General features: G+C 41.1%; 2 protein-coding genes across 3 annotated transcripts in view; one reads left to right on the top strand and one right to left on the bottom strand.

Annotated features, from left to right (window-relative positions):
• Positions 1-18,329, bottom strand: part of macrod1 (mono-ADP ribosylhydrolase 1) — a 146,867-nt gene that overhangs the window by 71,780 nt on the left and 56,758 nt on the right. The window lies entirely within an intron of this gene.
• flrt1b (fibronectin leucine rich transmembrane protein 1b) overlaps positions 11,283-18,329 on the top strand; it is a 31,432-nt gene continuing 24,385 nt past the window's right edge. Inside the window, 1 exon segment of the mRNA XM_005467523.4 lies at positions 11,283-11,601. The gene's annotated coding sequence lies outside the window, so the exon portion shown is untranslated.

Genomic DNA, 18,329 nt, shown 5'->3' with positions numbered 1-18,329 from the left:
TTCTTTTTTTCCCCTATGCTCATGCATCCCATTTTGGTTGCTGTGAACATGTTAGGATAATCTGATAAGCACATAATCGTTCTGCGAGGGACAGTTTCAAAGTTACGTATGAACACACAGGGGACAGCTCTCATTTTAGCTAATCCTTGCCAGTAGGCATTGTGCCAACTGGGTACGCACTGAGACTGTACATGAAGCAAGTTGGTTTTTAAGAGAGCGAGGAAGAGAAGCTAAATCCCACAGATGTCTTTCCTTCTCGAGGATTCTCTAGTCTTCACCGTTTTCACCATCCCCCATTGCCTCATTAATTGTAAATACCACTTAATTTCACCCTTTAAACACAGCACATTTCCCTGTATACGTCTCACTAACATCTCCCAAAGTGACTATCTCTACTCTCTATCAAGCCTTCTTAGGAAAAAAAAAGGAGTTTAATGTGACAGTGTGAAACTGTCTCAGGTGCACAGCTTGTCTAAGAGCTGATAGATCGAATGATGAACCTGAATGAAGCTCGTTCAGATGGAAAACCTCAGACAGATAAATCGTCTCCATTAAGTCACCCGTTCATCATGTGCTGATTAGCTGCAGGCTGTACATAAGGCTTATATCACACACTAGGTCTTGTTAGTACTCGTCTGTGTTGACTAACACGCCCCAGGCCATATGAAGCCTGGACTCCTGAGTGGTGAAAAGCTTCCTTTCTAAAGAAAAACTAATCTGCCTGAAGGAGACAGACTGCAGCTCTGACATGGAGAGCTGGACCAAAAACTACAGTCATCAGTGTTTTACTGGTGCTGAAGTGAACTGGTGAGCCCGACTGTGACATCATATTTGCTGGAATAACTGATTTTGTTTAGCCACAGTGGAAACTTGTTACAGCACTTGTTTTAGGGCTGATTTGGTGAACTTGTTAGCAAGACACAGAGCAGTTACCGAGCAAAGTAATCACCTATAATTTGTCTGTTTCCACCCTTTTGAATCCAAGCCAATTATTTACTGACGTTACCTCTGTTTTAATCTCTAACCAGTCCTTGGTTAATTACCTAACTGTATAGCGGCTAAATGCTGAACTATCTTCACCAAAGGACAGCTGCATTGTAGATCTGCCAGCTGTAGCCAAAAGCAAAGTGACGACAACACTGTGGGTCAAAACTTTAAAGTGCAATGCAAAACAGCACAATGTTCCAGGTCAACTCCCAACCAGGTGTACCTTTTACTGCATCCCATTTCCTGCCATCCTTCCCACATTTCCTGTTGGTTTCTGCTATAACAGCTATCTGCAGCTATCAAATAAAAGGCAAAATGAGCATCATTATGAGAGATTTGTTTCACACATTGTAATTTGATATATTGAGGATATGAAAGCGTGATGATTTTACAGGCTTTAAAAATCGTCTTTCTGACTGTCTGACTTTAGTAATGGGTAAATTGGTTGCTAGGAAACTGACACTGACAGTTACGGGAACCAAACCCTATTACACCTAACTATAGATATTACTTTGTCTGCATCAAGTATGGATACGTGATAAATATAGTTTAACAGCAAATAATAATCATGCACTGCAGAATGAATGTGGAATACATATTACTGTGAAAGTGAGTTTTAAACAAGTATCCGGTCTGACATGTTGACCACAATTTTTTTTAACTCTTCCATCACAGATTTTAAAAAACTATTTTAACTTTGTGTTCAACATAATTCTGGACTAATCTGGCCAATAGCAAGCATTCTTTTTAAATAGTTTTTCCGTTCTTATCCTTTACCTCTTTTGCTCCAGAGAACTTTAGCTGTGTAGCTTTCTGTCCTCCCAGGAGTCAGACTATCAATAATATGGAGCCACTCAATAGGCCAGTGATACTTTCACTATAACGAGTAAAAACAAGTTTGAACTGGTAGGTGTCACCATGTGTCAATCTATAGAATCCAAAACACACCCAGTGTCATCAAAGAAGTGTAAATCCCATTGCTACTTCATCGCTAATGACTGCATTAGGAGCTGTAAAAACAAATTTAGAGTGTTTAGGCATGTCAAATGGGACCAGTTGTAACTTAACGATTTTTGGAAGCAAATTATTCACCTCCTCTCCTGCTACATGCCTTGGCTACATCAGTGTCAGGTAATGTCCAAACATTTCCATTAATCACAATGAGACACAGCAAACACAGAGAGTGATAATGAAATTCCCGCAGTCGAGAGAAACAATGCAACGATGACAACGTGTTTAATTACTCCATTACCCTCTGGAACCCTACGGCTGTTATTTGTGTGCACTAAGTCCTCTTTCTTTCTGAGGGAATGACACTAAAACCTGATGTTTTAGATTGCTGAGATTTGTGTCGGCTGCTCTATTAGAGCTGACAGAAATGTCTTACTCCCACATGATAATGTCTGTTTGAGAAATTAAAAAAAAAAGTACTAATAAGATGGCAGTCACTACCATTTCAGATAGCAGCGAGTTATGTCCGTACAGGGAAAAGAGTAGGCTGGATGTGTATTTTTCTTTCAAGCACTTCTTTTTTTTCCTTTTTCCTTCCCCCTTCCTGATGCCGTCACTGTTCGCGTGTGAAGATACAAGATGACAAAAACACACAAAAGCAGACAAAGAGTTCTTGGAGAGAGATTGTGGGGGCAGGCTGGTGCAGCCCAGAGGAAGCTGATGACCGGTATAAACACTGCTGCCTTCAGACATGAACAGACGACACTCTGTATGACCTAATTCATTTGAAGGATATTGAAAGTATAGCAGTGTTGTTGTTTTTTTTAATTTATTAGCCTTTACTTCACTGCACCACCTGAAAAATACACTGAATACTTATATGGGGCTGATTTCTTACCCTTCCTTCAGAGTTATAGCATACTTCTGTGCTTCAGTATCGGCTGCAAAGCAGAATTTCCCAACACAGAGACTTTAGCGGGGCAGACTAGTCAGAGTGTAACTGGCAACTCATTTTAGCATATTTAAACCCGTCCAAGAAAAAGGTTCCATCCGCAATCAGTCTACTATTGGAGAATCCCTGAGCTAGCCCCAGCCTTCCCTGTCTTGTGTTTTCCTGACTGGCTGACTCGTTAATCAGATCACTGACGTGGAGTTTTTCAATATCATTCAGCTCCAACGACAGTCTTTGACTGCAGCTGGCGACAGTAGCCCATGTTCTGCCTCAGAGATCCATTGCAAGCTGCAGGGACACTCTAATGAGAACCTGTGGCAGGTGGAAAAGTGGTTAAAGTGCTCAAGCTCACGGAGGCTTCAGAGCAGAACAAGGACTACCAGCTGCAGTCGGGAGTTCATCCGTGGATCAGGACACTGAGGGCCCGCTGATCAGGACGCTCTGCTCAGTTAGGTCCATAAGTTTGTGGACAGTGGCATATTTTTCCTGAGTTTTCTCTCTGTAATCCACCACTGTGGGTTTGAGATTCTGACTGTGCAAGGAGTTTGACCAAAGTGTTGCACTCACTGGCACTGTCATATCTCAATTTTCAGAGGTTCGAAAGTAACTGGGGTCAAAATTAATCTTTTTATTTTTATTATTTGGCCAAAAACCTGTGGATCTACCTGTATTTGTCAACGTTCTTGGCAAAATATTTGGAACAGCGCGCAGGAAAAGATGTGGGACAAAATATCAGTTCTGCAATATTACATATCACTTCATTTTGAGATACGTTTTCAGTACTCTGGCAAGCAATATGAAGACTTTTATTAAAAACACAGAGGCAATGCTAAAAATGGATTCCACTACCAATTCCTTAAGGTGGTACTTTTCAAAATAAAATGAGGTTAACGTCAATGGAAGTTAACTAAATTATAGTGAAGCACAAGAACTTCACAGGGGGGACGTGGTGGACAGCAGGGGAAAGCAAATTAGAGATCAGACACATTAATCAGACACATTATTCCAACTGACTAATAGTAATAATACATATACGCACACTGTGACACCACAGTGCAGGGAAAGTGCTACCTTATTCTTCAGGTATACAAGGATGGTGATTAATTATCTACACTGAGTATCACAGAATTGCTATTTTGTAGGTAACACGTGGGCAATGCATGGAGAGCTACTCTGTACCGACTGCCCAGGTAGCTGAAGATGTAAAATATGCACTCCAACATCCTATTTCCATTTTATTTTTGCCTTTCAAAGAAGGGGAGCCAAGTTCAAATTCAAATTCACCTTGTACCTTCCTGTCACAAATGCAAAAATGATTTTCATTTCATCTCACCATTTAAAGAAAAAAATCTTAACTTGTAATGTTTATTCATTGAATTATATAATTATTAAGATCATCTTACATGAAAAATGTACAATAAGTCTCTGACACATTTTCAGTCATCCCATATAATCCTGTTATTCTCTGTGTAGATACATAGGTGCTTGAGTCTGAACCAGCCTCTGGTCTGATGCCTTTGTTTTCCCTTGTGGGGGGAACAAAGGCATCAAAGCAACCAAAATACCCATGTGCATGCACAATCACGCAGTTGCAGAGACGTGGACACACACACACACACACACACACACACACACACACACACGCTCACATACGTGGAAGCACACAGGCACACAAACACATACGCAGAAGGGTGCAGGAGGAAAAGGGGTTTGAACACCAAGACGTGCATGCGCATACACCACCCTTTCAAGCAGTCACAGATACATGCATATACAAATCCAGACAGTCAGTGTTTGGGTAACCATGGTGATGGCAAAGCCCAAAGGTTTGTTACTGAAACCTAGTTAATTAGAAGGAGTAAGGGCGAAAGAGAGAGAGAAAGAGAGAGAGTAATGTCGATACTCGAGGGAAAGTGTTTCGCCATCTGTTAAAACCCACATGTACCCTCTGCCCGGTCATGTGTGGATACAGTGTAACTGTGTGTGCACGAGCTGGCCACAGTTGTTGCATGAGCAAACACAAACACAAACACACACACACACACACACACACACACACACACACAACTCTCTGCTCCTGTGGTGCTGAAAGCGCAGAGGCCAAGAGTTTCTTTTTCTTACTGGTATTAGATGACTAATTGGAAGAGCTAATGCTTAGCCGCCAAATAACACGCACTAGCATCTGCTGCAGAGACACACCAATTATCGCGCGGTAAAGGGATCAGGGTGATAAGTTATACAACTACATACAGAAGGAAGGAGACGGGAGGAGGGAGGGTTGACAGGGAGGGAGTGGAGAATCGGGTGGAGGAGGGGAGTGCGAGGTGTCAGGGGACAGAGGAAGGGCTCGGGGAGGAGGGGGGAGAGAGCGCGAGGGAGGGAGGGGATGATGGAGGTGAGTGAGTGAGAGAGACAGAGACAAAGTGAAAGAGACCTGAGGGTGGAGAAGGGAGACACAGGGCTAAATTTGCCGGGAACATAAAACAACAAGATGGAGTGTAGTTCTTCTTCTTTCTTGGGAGGTAAGTAATCAGAGAAAGGGGGAGAAAGAGGCCTGATTGATGCATCAGTGAAGGACAGGAGCTAAATGCCTTAAAACCTGGCCAGATAGAGAAGGAGGTGGTGAAAGAATTTGGCTGTAAGAGTGAGACTAAGGAGAGGCAATGGGCTCTCATTTTGTGTTTGGCTCACTGTGTTTAATCACCTGCGCGTGCATAGGTGTGTGTGAATGTTTCTCTCTCTCTGTGGGACTGTGTTAGGAGTCGGATGTAATGAGGATAATGATGAAAACAGGGTAACATTTACTTTGTAGCTCTGTGTTAAACCAGCTTTGCCAGTGTGTGTCTTTGCTTTAAATGGCTCTCCATCTTATTTTAGTTTTTTTTGTCCTTTCTCCCTGCTCTCCCTGGTTTCTCCCTATTATTCCCCAGGCCCCAGTGCAACCTGTTTGTGTATTCCTCCCTCTCCCGCTTGCCTGTCTCTCTCCTACCCACTTGTCCTAAACACCATTATAGCGCTTTCAGTCATTTAATTTCTAGCCATCATTTATTTGGACCACTTGAGAATGTCAATCAGTTTGCTGCTGTCCCTGTGTCAGAAAAGGACAAAGCCTGAGCTACGTTGCAGGATAAATGCAGATTTGATTCTTTACCATCACCTTTTAAACCGAGGAAGACAAATTTAAAATAAAACAATCTGATCTTGTAATTAATAAGATAAGAGGATTTGCCTCTAATGACAAGATCCAAGCAAACTGGGTTAAAAGAAATGGTGTTATTATTGCGTTTCCTTTTCTTGCACCTGTGTTTGCGCTGCTTTATAGGCTTTCCTTGGCCTCTTGGCAAATCTTACTTACTAGAGATGGGTTTTTAAGCTTCACAAAGTCTTATTCCCACCTGTGTGTAACAAACACTTTACTGCAAAGTGTGCATTTGTACGCACTGATGTAGTGTTAACATAGATTTATAAGTGAGGATCCCAACACTGCTAATTGCTTGTGCATTCTTACCAGAGTTCACACTTGCAGTGGCGATATGACATGAAGCAGCTGGTAGCTTTAAATTAATGATAAGATGAAGCGTGACAAGAGCAGGTTTCTCAGACTACTTGGAAACGGAGGAAGTTGACCAGAGTTCAACTTTATGCAAATGAGCAGTAATGCATTGGGGAAATGGCCAGCTGAAGGGTAGAAGTATTTAAGGGTACTTTACATTTTTTTGTCGTAAATCCTCCTCCGACTACAGTTACTATAACGGCTGGCAACAGCCTGCGTACTTCCTCAACAACTTTATAGTAGAAATTCAAATGCCTGCAATCAGTGAGGCAACATTAACAACAGGCGAAGATAAATGATGTAGAGAAAGCCCTTTTTTGCCTTTACCATAGAGAGTGCATTGCATACTTGGCAAAATATTTATATTTTATCATTCTAAAATGGTTTTTGAATTAATTAAGAGAACATCTGTTGATCCAGTTTTGCTTTCTTGCTTCTGGTGAGACTGTGCGAGTAAATCATAAATTTGGGCTTTTTCCAGTTTGCACAAAGCCATTTGTTATCATTTTACACAATTTTATACCATAAATGCCTAATTACTAAATTCAATATTTTATATTTTAATCTCTACTGAAGAGATGTAGCCTCTTACTGAAAAGTGAAGCCAATGTGGAAATGCCTTAAATATGATTTTTTTTTCTTATGGCCAGCAGGGGGCGATACTAGAGGTCTATGAAAAACTTCCCAACTTCTTATATATAACCTCAGCAAACACGTTTCTTGTGTCATTCAATAGTGTCAAATCTTGTGTAATACAGCACAAATGTTATTTTTTATAAATTATGGTCCCCTTTAGATTAAAATTATTGCACAGTAGATAATACTGGCTCAAGGCTTTGTCTGACTTGACAGGCTGATATCATCTTCAGTAGTGCTCTCAGAAAATTACTGAGCTTGCCATCACTGTTATTAGCATGAACATACAGGGAACCCATTCTGAATATAACCAACATGCAAATGTGTCACGCAGGAGGCAATGCAAAGTCTGTACAATGAGACTGAGGGAAGCTTGAAGAAGAAGAGTGCTTTGTTTTGCTTTTTGTGGTCTAACTAGCAGTCAGAGATGAGCATTTAAGTGTTGATTGGCCAGGCCAGTGCAGAACGACCACAATATTGCACAACAAACCAACAATTATCAGTGCAAAAATTGCACTGGTAAATATAGATAATATTCAGATTTTAAGTATTAAGCATTAAGCAGCTGCTAATGCAATTTTTATTATGCAGAGAGCAATTGTGAGCAATTTCATCAATCATGCTAAATCTACTTATCAGTGAGTTGAATTGTGTATCATTTGTTTTGGTATAATCTGGGCCATTTTGTTCACCATTTGTGGCTACGATTTTTTGGTTTTTTAATATTTGAAGGGGAACATGCAGCTAATCCTTTAACCTACTTTTACTTAAGACAATAATTGCCTGAACGGGGGTGTTAAACAGATACCACGAGGGATAAATCCACCATAAATTACAGTAATTTACCACAGACACAGTAATAGTTCCTGCAGGAATAACTCAATTTTTTTTATTACGAATGCCATAAAACAAACAGAAAAAATAGTAAACTGATTGTAATAAGTTCCCTCTATTCAAGAACATTTTTCAACAAAAAATGGGAGGAAAAAAAACACAATAAGAAACACCCTGATGTAGATCAATAAAACCAAGGGTAATCTTTGTAAACATAGCTGGATGGATTGAACTGAACTGTATTGTACTTCAGGTTCTCAAGTCAGGTTCAAGCTCCTTTATATGACAACATAAAACAGTTAGTAGAATGAGAATGATAAATCAGTCAATATTACACTGTTGTATTAAGACAGGTGGAAGAATATATAGAACTGGATTGCTAAATGTGGATGTTTCAAACATACACAATCCCTTTATCCACAAGTGGACTGACAATATTGTACACTTTCCTTTATCCTAATATTTTGCTTATACTACATGTGGAAAAATAAATAAAACTGCATAAAATGTCAAATGTTAGCATTATTATAGTACCAGACTTAAATAGCTAAGCAATAATTATGCAGCATCACGTCCCACTGCCTCATTTAGAGCACAAGCAAAAGAAATATATAAGTACTACCATTACTAGAGACTGCTACACTCCATAATTACAGTACACTTGACTTCATAAATTAACATGTCACATGATGTAAGTGATACTGACACTGTAAGCATGACAATTTAGACATATCAAATATTTAATAATATTTGCTAAATTAGATGTAATTGGTGAGAAGTTAGAATGATAAAATGTTTTATAAAGTGTTACAAGTGCATAAATGCTAAAGCCCACTGATAAATGGTTGCTAGACAACATGATGACACTATAATGTCTAATATAGATAAATACCTTCAGGGGTCTACACAAATTCAGCCACAAAAGCCTAGTCGGTGACCCTCTGACAACCTCTGGTTTCTACGATAAATGTGTGTCCCCTGAAAAGTTGTCGACTGATTGTGGGCGGTTGATGACTGTTGTCGGGAATAACTGCTTTGGTTGTGTATCAGATTGCCACTTGGCAACAGCTCATGGTTTCCATTGAAGATGCCGACAGGTCTGCAAACACTCGACTAAAACACTTTGCATTCAAAATAAAAGTTGTGCCTTATTACATCAATGTGTTTCAAAATGCCAAACATTTACTTTGAAGGCAAATATCGTCCATTTCCAGTTTGCATCGTACTCTTTACACTTTCACAACCACTTGGCAACTGTTTGCAGACAAGTTGGCATCTTCCATACAAACTATGAGCAATTGCAGCAACCACAAGGTTTCCGATGCAGGACCATATACGTCTTTACGACCAATTTCTTTTAGCGACAATCAGCAGCCTCCTGCAACCATTTAACAACTGGTCTGGAATACAAAACTTTCCTAAGTGACCAGTGGTAACCATGAGGTCACTGACCGGTCTTTTGGCCTACATGAATAAGGGTTAGCAATCAATTCAGCAGCAACAGCCAGTAACGTCCAGCAACCACTTGCAGCCGGTCAGGGAATACTCATTGTTCCCTAGCAACTGGTAGTTTCACGGCAGTCGCCAATAAGTTTCTAAGCCTACGTGTACGTTTGCTCATTTCCTGATTGGTTTCTGTTAGCTCCTCCTGCACAAAGAGATTTTGATTGTAAGCGGTTTTGTTCTTACAGGCAGAAAAACACAACTTACACTTTTCCAAATAATTAATCATAACATATGTACTACTAAATTAGACTTTTACTAATGTGAGGGTAAAATTGGGTTTTTTTGGCATTTGTGTGGCATGATGGATGTTAAGGTTTGGTTAGCAATGGCTCACTGTGAGGGACTCTTGTATTGATTAAGAACATCAGTGTTCAGGTACACAGTCTCAGGAGATGACATTAAAAATAATAATAGTATTATGGCAATCAAGAAGTTTTTCAGGGTTGCACTGTGAGGCAAATATACAGTATGACACAGTGGTAGATTAGAGCAAACACACTCTAAAATAACATTTTCAAGCAGCCAAAATAACTGCTAGGGAAATCTGCTCCAGTCCCTCTGATTGTTTCCATGAGTCTGACTACAAGAGTCTTTCAAAATGAATCAGACCAAGTCCTACTACCGCATCTCTGGAACAGCGCCAGAGGGTGCTGGTGGTGTAGCTGCACCTGCACCTGGAGCCCCAAGGGGCCCACACAGGCCCTGTACAGATGCTCTGTGTGCAGATGAGCTGCAGAGTGTGTGGGTGGGTGCGTGATTGAAGAGGACAGAGGTGTGCCAATGTTTGCACCTCGGTCTGGCATGACCAACTTCTGTCAGGGAAAGCAACATTTAAAATTGCTGTGTTCGCATTCAATAAAAGCCTAAGCTGTGGCGACTCCTCAGTGAGCGAACAGCGCAAAGGTAATAAATGCAAATTAATTGTGAGGTGTGCCTCTTAGGCAAATAAAACTCACTGGTCACAGAGTCAGAATTAAAACACATCAGAATCAATTTAACCCCGAGCTGATTCACAGCCATTATGCCTCAAGGACCCCTGCCTTTGACTGGTCCTGACACACAGTGATGCCAGTGACTCTATGTTTATGACTATGGTCAAATTAAAACTCAGACTTTACACTAAAATAGTATTTATTACTTCATTTTCTCAAGTGTGAGAAACCTTTCTCCTTCCTTTTCCTCGAGGGCTTAAATCCACTCATTTTCCATCTAAGGGGGCCCCCCAAAGCCCCAACAGCTACAGTCTCCGGTGCTTTGTGTAGCCTGAGTGTGAGCGAGTGTGTGGGTGTGTGCGTGGGTGTGTGTCTGTGCACCTGTCACTCTAATGCGTGGTGAGTTGTCGGTAATTGCTGGACCGTTGCGACCTCCTGAACCCCTGTAACGGAGCTCAGAGAGCCGCTGTACGCTGTAAAGAGTACACCCCCCACCACCTCACACACACACACACACACACCCCAACAGAAAACAACATCACGCGCAGTCTCGGCTCTAGATGATGAAGAAGAGGAGGAGGAGGACACAACGTGCGCTGGAGGCGACACCTGTCAAACCGTTACTGAACACAGTTGGTTTATTTAAAAAGACGGAGGCGCCCTGAGGACTAGGGGGACAAAGCGAGGTGGAAATAGAGATTAGTCGCACCTATTGCCGCTGTTTTGCGCTGAGGGAGAGACACGGACCTCTTTTGAGGAGAAAGAGGGAGAGAGAGAGAGCAAGAGAGAAAGATACTGTGTAGTATTAACGTTATGACATGCCGTTTTGGAGTTGAAGTAGCGAAGTTGACGTTTGGTTGTTGGCTGACAGCGAGAAGTGGGAGCGAAAGGACGCTGGAGAGGGAAAAACTGGACTTTATCCGAGGTTAGCCCCTCTCTGGCACACACACACACTCTCCCTCTCTCTCTTCCACACACACGCACACACACACACATTCCAAACACATTAACCACAGCGGAGCTCAGAGTGAAACAACAGGGTGGGAGATAACTCGTGCACATCGCGGAGCTTCGGTGCGGACAGACCGAGCCTTCCCCGTTCCTCTGCGGCGCACTCGCCCCGGCTGTAGAGACCGCTGGCCGGGACTTACCGGACACCCAGAAATAATCTGTTAACTTGAGAGGGATGATAGGACAAGGATGCCCTGAGGGGAGCGAGCACCAGAGAGGCGGAAAAAAGGGCAACAAAGGTATGATGTGGTTCGTGTTGGTGACTGCGTTTGCAGAGGAAACGCTTCGTTCAGTGCTGTCAGTCTGTCATCGTGGTTACATGTTGATGCCAACCAGCTTTAGACTCCCTCCGTGTTGCACATACGTACGCCTGCCCTCGTTTATATAGATGCGTGTTTGCGTGTGTGTTCATCTGTGCAGCTACCTGCTGGACCAAGCTTTTTACGCAGACAAGTAGAAAAAAAGTCCGAGATTTGAAAAGCAGGGCTTCGGAGAGTTAACAGGCAGAGGGAGATTAAAGCCAGAGATTATACTTTGTAAAGAGAAAGAATTCCCGCTTGTATGTTTTCTCTCATCCCTCCTATCGCTCTTTCCTGTTCCCTCCCTGCATTCCCCATGTGAGCTGTTGTGTGTGGGTCTGCGTTTATGTGTGTGTGTGCGTGTGTGTGTGTATCAGAAAGGCCAACTCTCCCAACAGGCATGCCCTTCTTACATGACAATGTCTACCCCCCCACCCCAACACACACACACACACACACACTCTCTCTCTCTCTCTCTCTCTCTTTCTCTCTGTCTCTCAAGGCTCTCTGTGCTTTGATGCTCCACGATGCGCAGGACACCAAGCAGACTAAAACACACAATCAAAATGTTGCGTCATGTAACTCGTCTCATTAAAACTAACTAACATCTCTAACTGGGTGCAAACATAAACGTACATCTGCGCATGCACACACATGTGCATGTACAGTACGGGATTAGCAGTCATATCGAGACAGCCAGATTAGAATGAGATTCTCGGGGCCAGAGCAGTTGAACATGGGATTAAAGAAGAAAGGGAGAGATGGATAGATGGATGGATGAAGTGATGGAAGGGGAACAAGGAGAGAGAGTGAGAGGCAAAGAGGCCAGTGACAGGCAAAGGGGGAGAAAGAGAGAGAGAGGGAGAGAGAGAGAGAGAGAGAAGCACAGAACATGAGATTAAAGTGTAATGTCCTAGAGAGGCAGAGAGAAAGAGAATCCAGGGCAAGTCATGCAGTTAGAAGGAACTGCATTGGCAGAATGTGGCGAGAATAAAGACGAGGTGAAGGCAGCAGACACTCTTTCTCTATCGCCTCCCTTTTGATCTCCTCTTATTCACCCATCTGAAAGCAGTAGGGGAGCGCTGCTTATATAACCCCCCATTTGAAAAGCACAATAAACCAAGGGGTTGGAGAAAAAAAACACTTTTGACTGGGAAATTACAGAAAAAAAAAATAAATTCAAATCTAAAACCTGGGAACAGATGTGTATCCTCAGCCTGGCAGACATTAGTATCATCCCCATGCCTGAATGGCAGCATTCTTCATTTCCCTGAAATCTGCTACAGGCATCATTCATCCTATCAAGAGACCCTGCTTTCACCTCCAAAACTACATTTAGCTGTTCCAAATCCTCAAACTCAGCCAAACATTTGTTAAAATTTCAGCAGCACATGTGTTAAAAGATATGTTAATGCCAGTGCGTTCTGCACAGCATGTGTCTTTTGTTAACACTTCTGTAGCCCTAATTGAACTCAAAGAATTGCTCCAGACAGATTAATGTTAAAGCAGCTTTTAGTCTTGTATCAGCAATGTTGACTTAGCTGTGCCATCGGGTTGCTGATGCCACTATTGGGCAAATAAAACACATTATTAAAAAGTATGATCCAAGAGCCTGCTTTAAAACAACACATAAGGTATTAGATGTTATCCCACTGAATATTAACTGTTTAAAGTGGAGGCTTTCCTAGCAGACCTTTATTAAGTTGAGGCTCAGTGGGGAATTTGTATAAAGCTAATTAGATTTACCGGAAAACAACAAGTCTGCTTTTTTAGAATTAACATATTTTTCCAGGTCACACTGAGGGCACAGCAACAAGTTTGAAGAAATAAAAAAAAAAAACTTACTGGGTGAATAGAGTGTATTAAAAGAAACACCAAGCAACATGAGCTTTTATTTGATTTCTGGCCAACTGATGAGGTTAGGTCCAAAATTCACTCTTCTTCTGGTTCACTTTTAGTCAGCAGGGGGGGGAAACATCTGAGCCTTTAGCTGGTAAACACTCAGCTATCTACCAGTAACTTTGTCTGTCTTCTGCATGGTGCTGAGAAGGCGGGATTATCAGAGCAAAACATGACCGCAACAATCACATGAAAGGCTCTGAGCGGTTTCACATGGAAGAACTGCAGAGCTACAATCTTCTGTTGGCTTTCCAACTCCATTAATATTACATGCAGTCTTTTCTTTTCTTTTAATTGTTGATGTAATATATTTTCCTTCAAATTTTACTCCGTCCTTGTTAGACTGTGCATATGCAGTCAGTGTATTCTGTACTGTTAAATGTAAAACCCCAGCAGTATGACCTTGGGGGTTGTAACTACCCACAGTTTTGATCAGGAGTGACGTTATTTCCCTGGTGGCGCTTTGTTCAGTTTACCACTGAGTGATTGCACGCTCACGTTCAAGGCACCGGGTCGGTTCCCTGTGGCAAAACTCTGCTTCATGTATCTCAGTAATATGTCTGCTGTCCTGGGGCTATTTTACCGTCACATCTAATATGCCTACTTTGATGATCTCTGATTCTGTATTTATTTTTTTAAATCTGACCTTTATCATCTTTATTACAGCACCGTAGCTTACATCTACTGAGATTTACATCGCTATTAACCGCTGTCCGTCGATTTGTTTCCAAGCCTAAAATCATGACGTTCAGCATTAATGTTTCACGGCAAAATGTAAATAATTGAGTGACTCTGGCATGCTGTTAACATTTCCTTTTATTAATGATTCAATACTGGAATTGGTACCCGTCCAAATCAATACCCAATTGGAGTAAATGGATGATGTCCACGCTGACCGGCGCTGGCTTGTGGCCTTTTCATGACAGTTCATTTATATATTTATTTATTTATGTTAAACCTTTTGCTGTCTCAGGATGGTAAATGGTTAAGTTAAACTAATGAACCAGATGAACTGAACCAGATCAAATTGGGCTTTATTGATCAGCAAGAGCGGAAATTGTCTTGTCATTGAATACAAATGGGGGGGGGGAAAACAACAAAAAAAAAAACAGTACAGGGCTCGGTATTTTTGCTGATATACCAATACTGACAGCTACAAGATTAAAAGCAAATGTCTAATATTGTGCAAGTCCCCGTCGCTCCCTCTCTAAACCAGCTCTGACCCATCAGGCCACAGTCATGGGACCTCTGGCGGTGTCCTGTGATGCCTGAGCCCACGTGTTCTGATGCATACTGTAGATCCTTCTATCTGAGCATGCCTTGGGATGTTTGTGGTATTCTTTGACCTGCTAGCGTGCAGTCTTTATAGTATGGTGGACCACATGGTGGTGTGCTTGGTGCGTGGCATCATCCACAAACACCAGCAAACTATTGCGTTGCAGTGAGATGATCGATGTTATTCACATCACCTGTCAGCAGTTTAAAAGCTTATGTAATAGTACAGTCTGTGGGACTAAGACGTACTTTCTTTTTCTAATAAACAGAACAACCCAACAGAAGAGTGTTGTCTGCTATATATGGCCTTCCACATATACCTGCACATTAGTGTTTCTAGTCACACCACACTATTAAAGCCCATGTGTGGGAAATACTGCACTTGTAGCCAGATTTAGAGTTTAACCCGCCCCCGAAACAATGATTTCATAACCGTGCCCTGAACAGCTTTACAGAGACTCAGACTGAGACAGCACCCAGGATAATTTACTGAGGATTACGGCACATTTTATCTTCTCTTAACACGAGGAGGGGAACACAAAGCTCATTTAGAGGTAAACAGTCAAACTGATGATGACAAAAATCTTTAACTCTGATCTGAGCTCCTTCTTTACAAGTCAGAATAACTAATCGTACTGTACAGATCCCTCATGTTGTTCATGCCAGAAGCACATATGTGTAAATATTTGTCCCAGGCTAAAAAAAACAAAAACAAAAAACCCCCCAAAAAAGAGTGTTGATTAGAAAAAGCTGCTAATTGAAAAACCACATGCTGAGTGGTGTAAATCTGTTTTAGATTTAAACCTATTAATCAGGTATTAACTTGTTATCTGCATCACCTTAATCAAATCCAATTCCTTCTTTCTAAGAGTTTTGATTATAAAAGATAATGTCCACATAAAAGAAAATCTAGAGAGCGAGATCCATTTTGGAAATGTTGTCGTCTTTCAGCTATACAATCCCAGGTGCTCGAGCAGTGCTTCGACTCTTGTGTAGGGGCTGAACGTTGATGCTTCAAAACATCAAAGAGTCCCAAACTGACTCAGATTCTTGAAGTTCATTACATAAAGATGAGATATGCTGTTTAGAGTTCAACTGGGTTAAAAGAGCTTTATTTGAACATAAAGACGTGCGCTTCCTGACTCATGGTAGCATGACTAAAATCACTGTAGTAAGTGACTGAACGCAACATGAATGACAGCATCAGAAACTGTCTTGTATAATGTGCTAACTTACCTCGAACAGAAGCATCAAGGCTCCAGTTAATTTTAATCAAGCAACAACTCTAATAAAGTTTATTCAAAACAGATAGATCAGCGTTGACAAAAAGTAAGGCGGTGTTGATTTATATTAGAATTTTGTCTTGATGGTGAATTTAACTCTGCTGTTTATTGGTTTGTTTTTATCTGTCAGCAGGATTATGCAAAAACTGCCAGGCTGATTTTCATGAAAGTGCAGAGGTGTAGCAAAAGCCCATTACAGATAACGTTCTGTAAATTTGCGAGATAAATCAATAACATTTGAGTGCCCGTCTAGTTTAATTTGTTTAATGATGAGATGCCATATTATTTAGATTTTCATCATGTTTGTGTTAGTCTTTGATTGGCTTCAGTCTTTCAGTCAGCGTTTTGATCGAGGGGCTGTTTGAGTTTCTTTGTTTGTGATGCTTTCCTGGAAATTGTGCCGAACTGTGACCTCAAAACTTCAACAAGTACAGACTGTACCGAACTGTAGTACTGTTTACACCTGGTGATGATAAGCATGCTCACTATTTGCCTGAACTGAGATCAAATCTAAGCTATCACAACAAAACCAGGAGCTGGAGGTAGAACTACCCAGCGACTACAAGGTAAACTTTCAACTAGCTGGTTATATGTTTTCCCTTAAAGGCCTAGATTAGTTATTTTACCATTCAGCCTCACAGCATGGCTAAAATTCACATTTTAATTTCACGTTTTTCCCCTCACTCTTCTGCTTTCCCTTTTATCACTTAGTCAAAAAGTAAAGGGTAAAGGGCACATGTTTCAGTACAGCAGGCAGGATTTAGTGGCATGTGAATCAAATCTGATGACAGATTGTGGGCTGTTTAGACACCGCACCAATCACATGTGATCAAATTACTCACATATATATAGATAGGGTTATTATTTTAATGAAGTAAACACTGCTTTCTACATACACCAGGAAGGCCAGGAACTAGATATGTTGGTTTCAAGACACATGTTGTTCCAAGATATATCCATTTATTCTCTATGCAAGCTTTTGTAGGAGGCTATGTGGCACTGAAACAATCCATGTTTTTTTTATATAATTGCAGTAATGCAATGTTTTGGCTGAAACCGTCTTGGAAAGGCATAATAAATACAAATCCCAGATAACCTGAAAAAAATACTGTATGTCTCACAGAAACGCCAGATAAGAACAGCAGTGCATTGGATGCATTACACACGGAAAGGTTTTAACAATTTGGGATGCTTTCAGACACACACAAAAACACAGTGGCCTTACATTATCCTCTGTTATATTGCATTATGTGCATGTGTGTGTCTGAGTATGTGCGTCAGTCTATTTGTTGGAGCAGAGGAAGAGTGTGGGAGATGCAGGCGGGTCAGAGAGCGTAGGAGTCACGCAGAGGGAAGTTCAGAGATGAGCTTTTGTTTGAGCAGCAGAGATGACTTCAGAGCGCCCGCACTGTTCTCATACCTAGCTTTACACCAGCCAAAGGCGCCCCCAGAAATACTGGCACCTGTGATTAAACGGCAGAATGAGCTGAGTAACAGCAAAAAACAAGAAATTAGCTACGTTCTGTTCCATTAAAATTCTCATTTATGCATAAAGAGACTGTGAACAGACGTGACAGGAATGCACCAATGAACCCTGGCTGTTTATTAAAAAGTAAAAATTTCATTGATGTTTTATTTAAGGAACATATGGAAGATGCTGAGAAGCAGCTCGACAAAGGGTGTCAATAAATGGAGCCATGCCTTCTTTTTTTAATGAGAGTTTTCAGACATGCAGTCTAAACTTTGGCTTTTGTTAACAATAACCTCAGACACGGAAGAGAAAATGACTCATTTTTAAAAATATGGGCAATTTGTTTTACGCACGCCTACGTGTAATTTATATTACACTAGCTGACGTCTAACAGTCTGAAGTCACGCAATACTGAAAATCAGCTACCATATATAACGAGGCAAGGCAAGTTTATATTGTATATTTAGCACCTTTCAAACACTACAGGCATTCAAGGCGCCTTATGAGACAAAATTAAAATGAAAAATAAAAGAAGAAGAGATGAAGTAACACCAAAATAATCATAATAATAATGATGATGGTACAGCAATCTGGTTAGTTAAAAGCAGTGTTCATTTTGATTTAGTTTTAGTCATAATTTCAATTATTTGATCATATTAGGTTATTGTAGACTAAAGCTAAAGTTTTCAAATCTAAAGATTCTGCAGACTAAAAGTTAAAAGTGTGAAAGTTTATCCTGT

Source organism: Oreochromis niloticus, linkage group LG2 (genome assembly GCF_001858045.2).
Source record: "Oreochromis niloticus isolate F11D_XX linkage group LG2, O_niloticus_UMD_NMBU, whole genome shotgun sequence".
Classification (NCBI taxonomy): domain Eukaryota; kingdom Metazoa; phylum Chordata; class Actinopteri; order Cichliformes; family Cichlidae; genus Oreochromis; species Oreochromis niloticus.
This window is presented reverse-complemented; position numbering and strand designations above follow the sequence as displayed.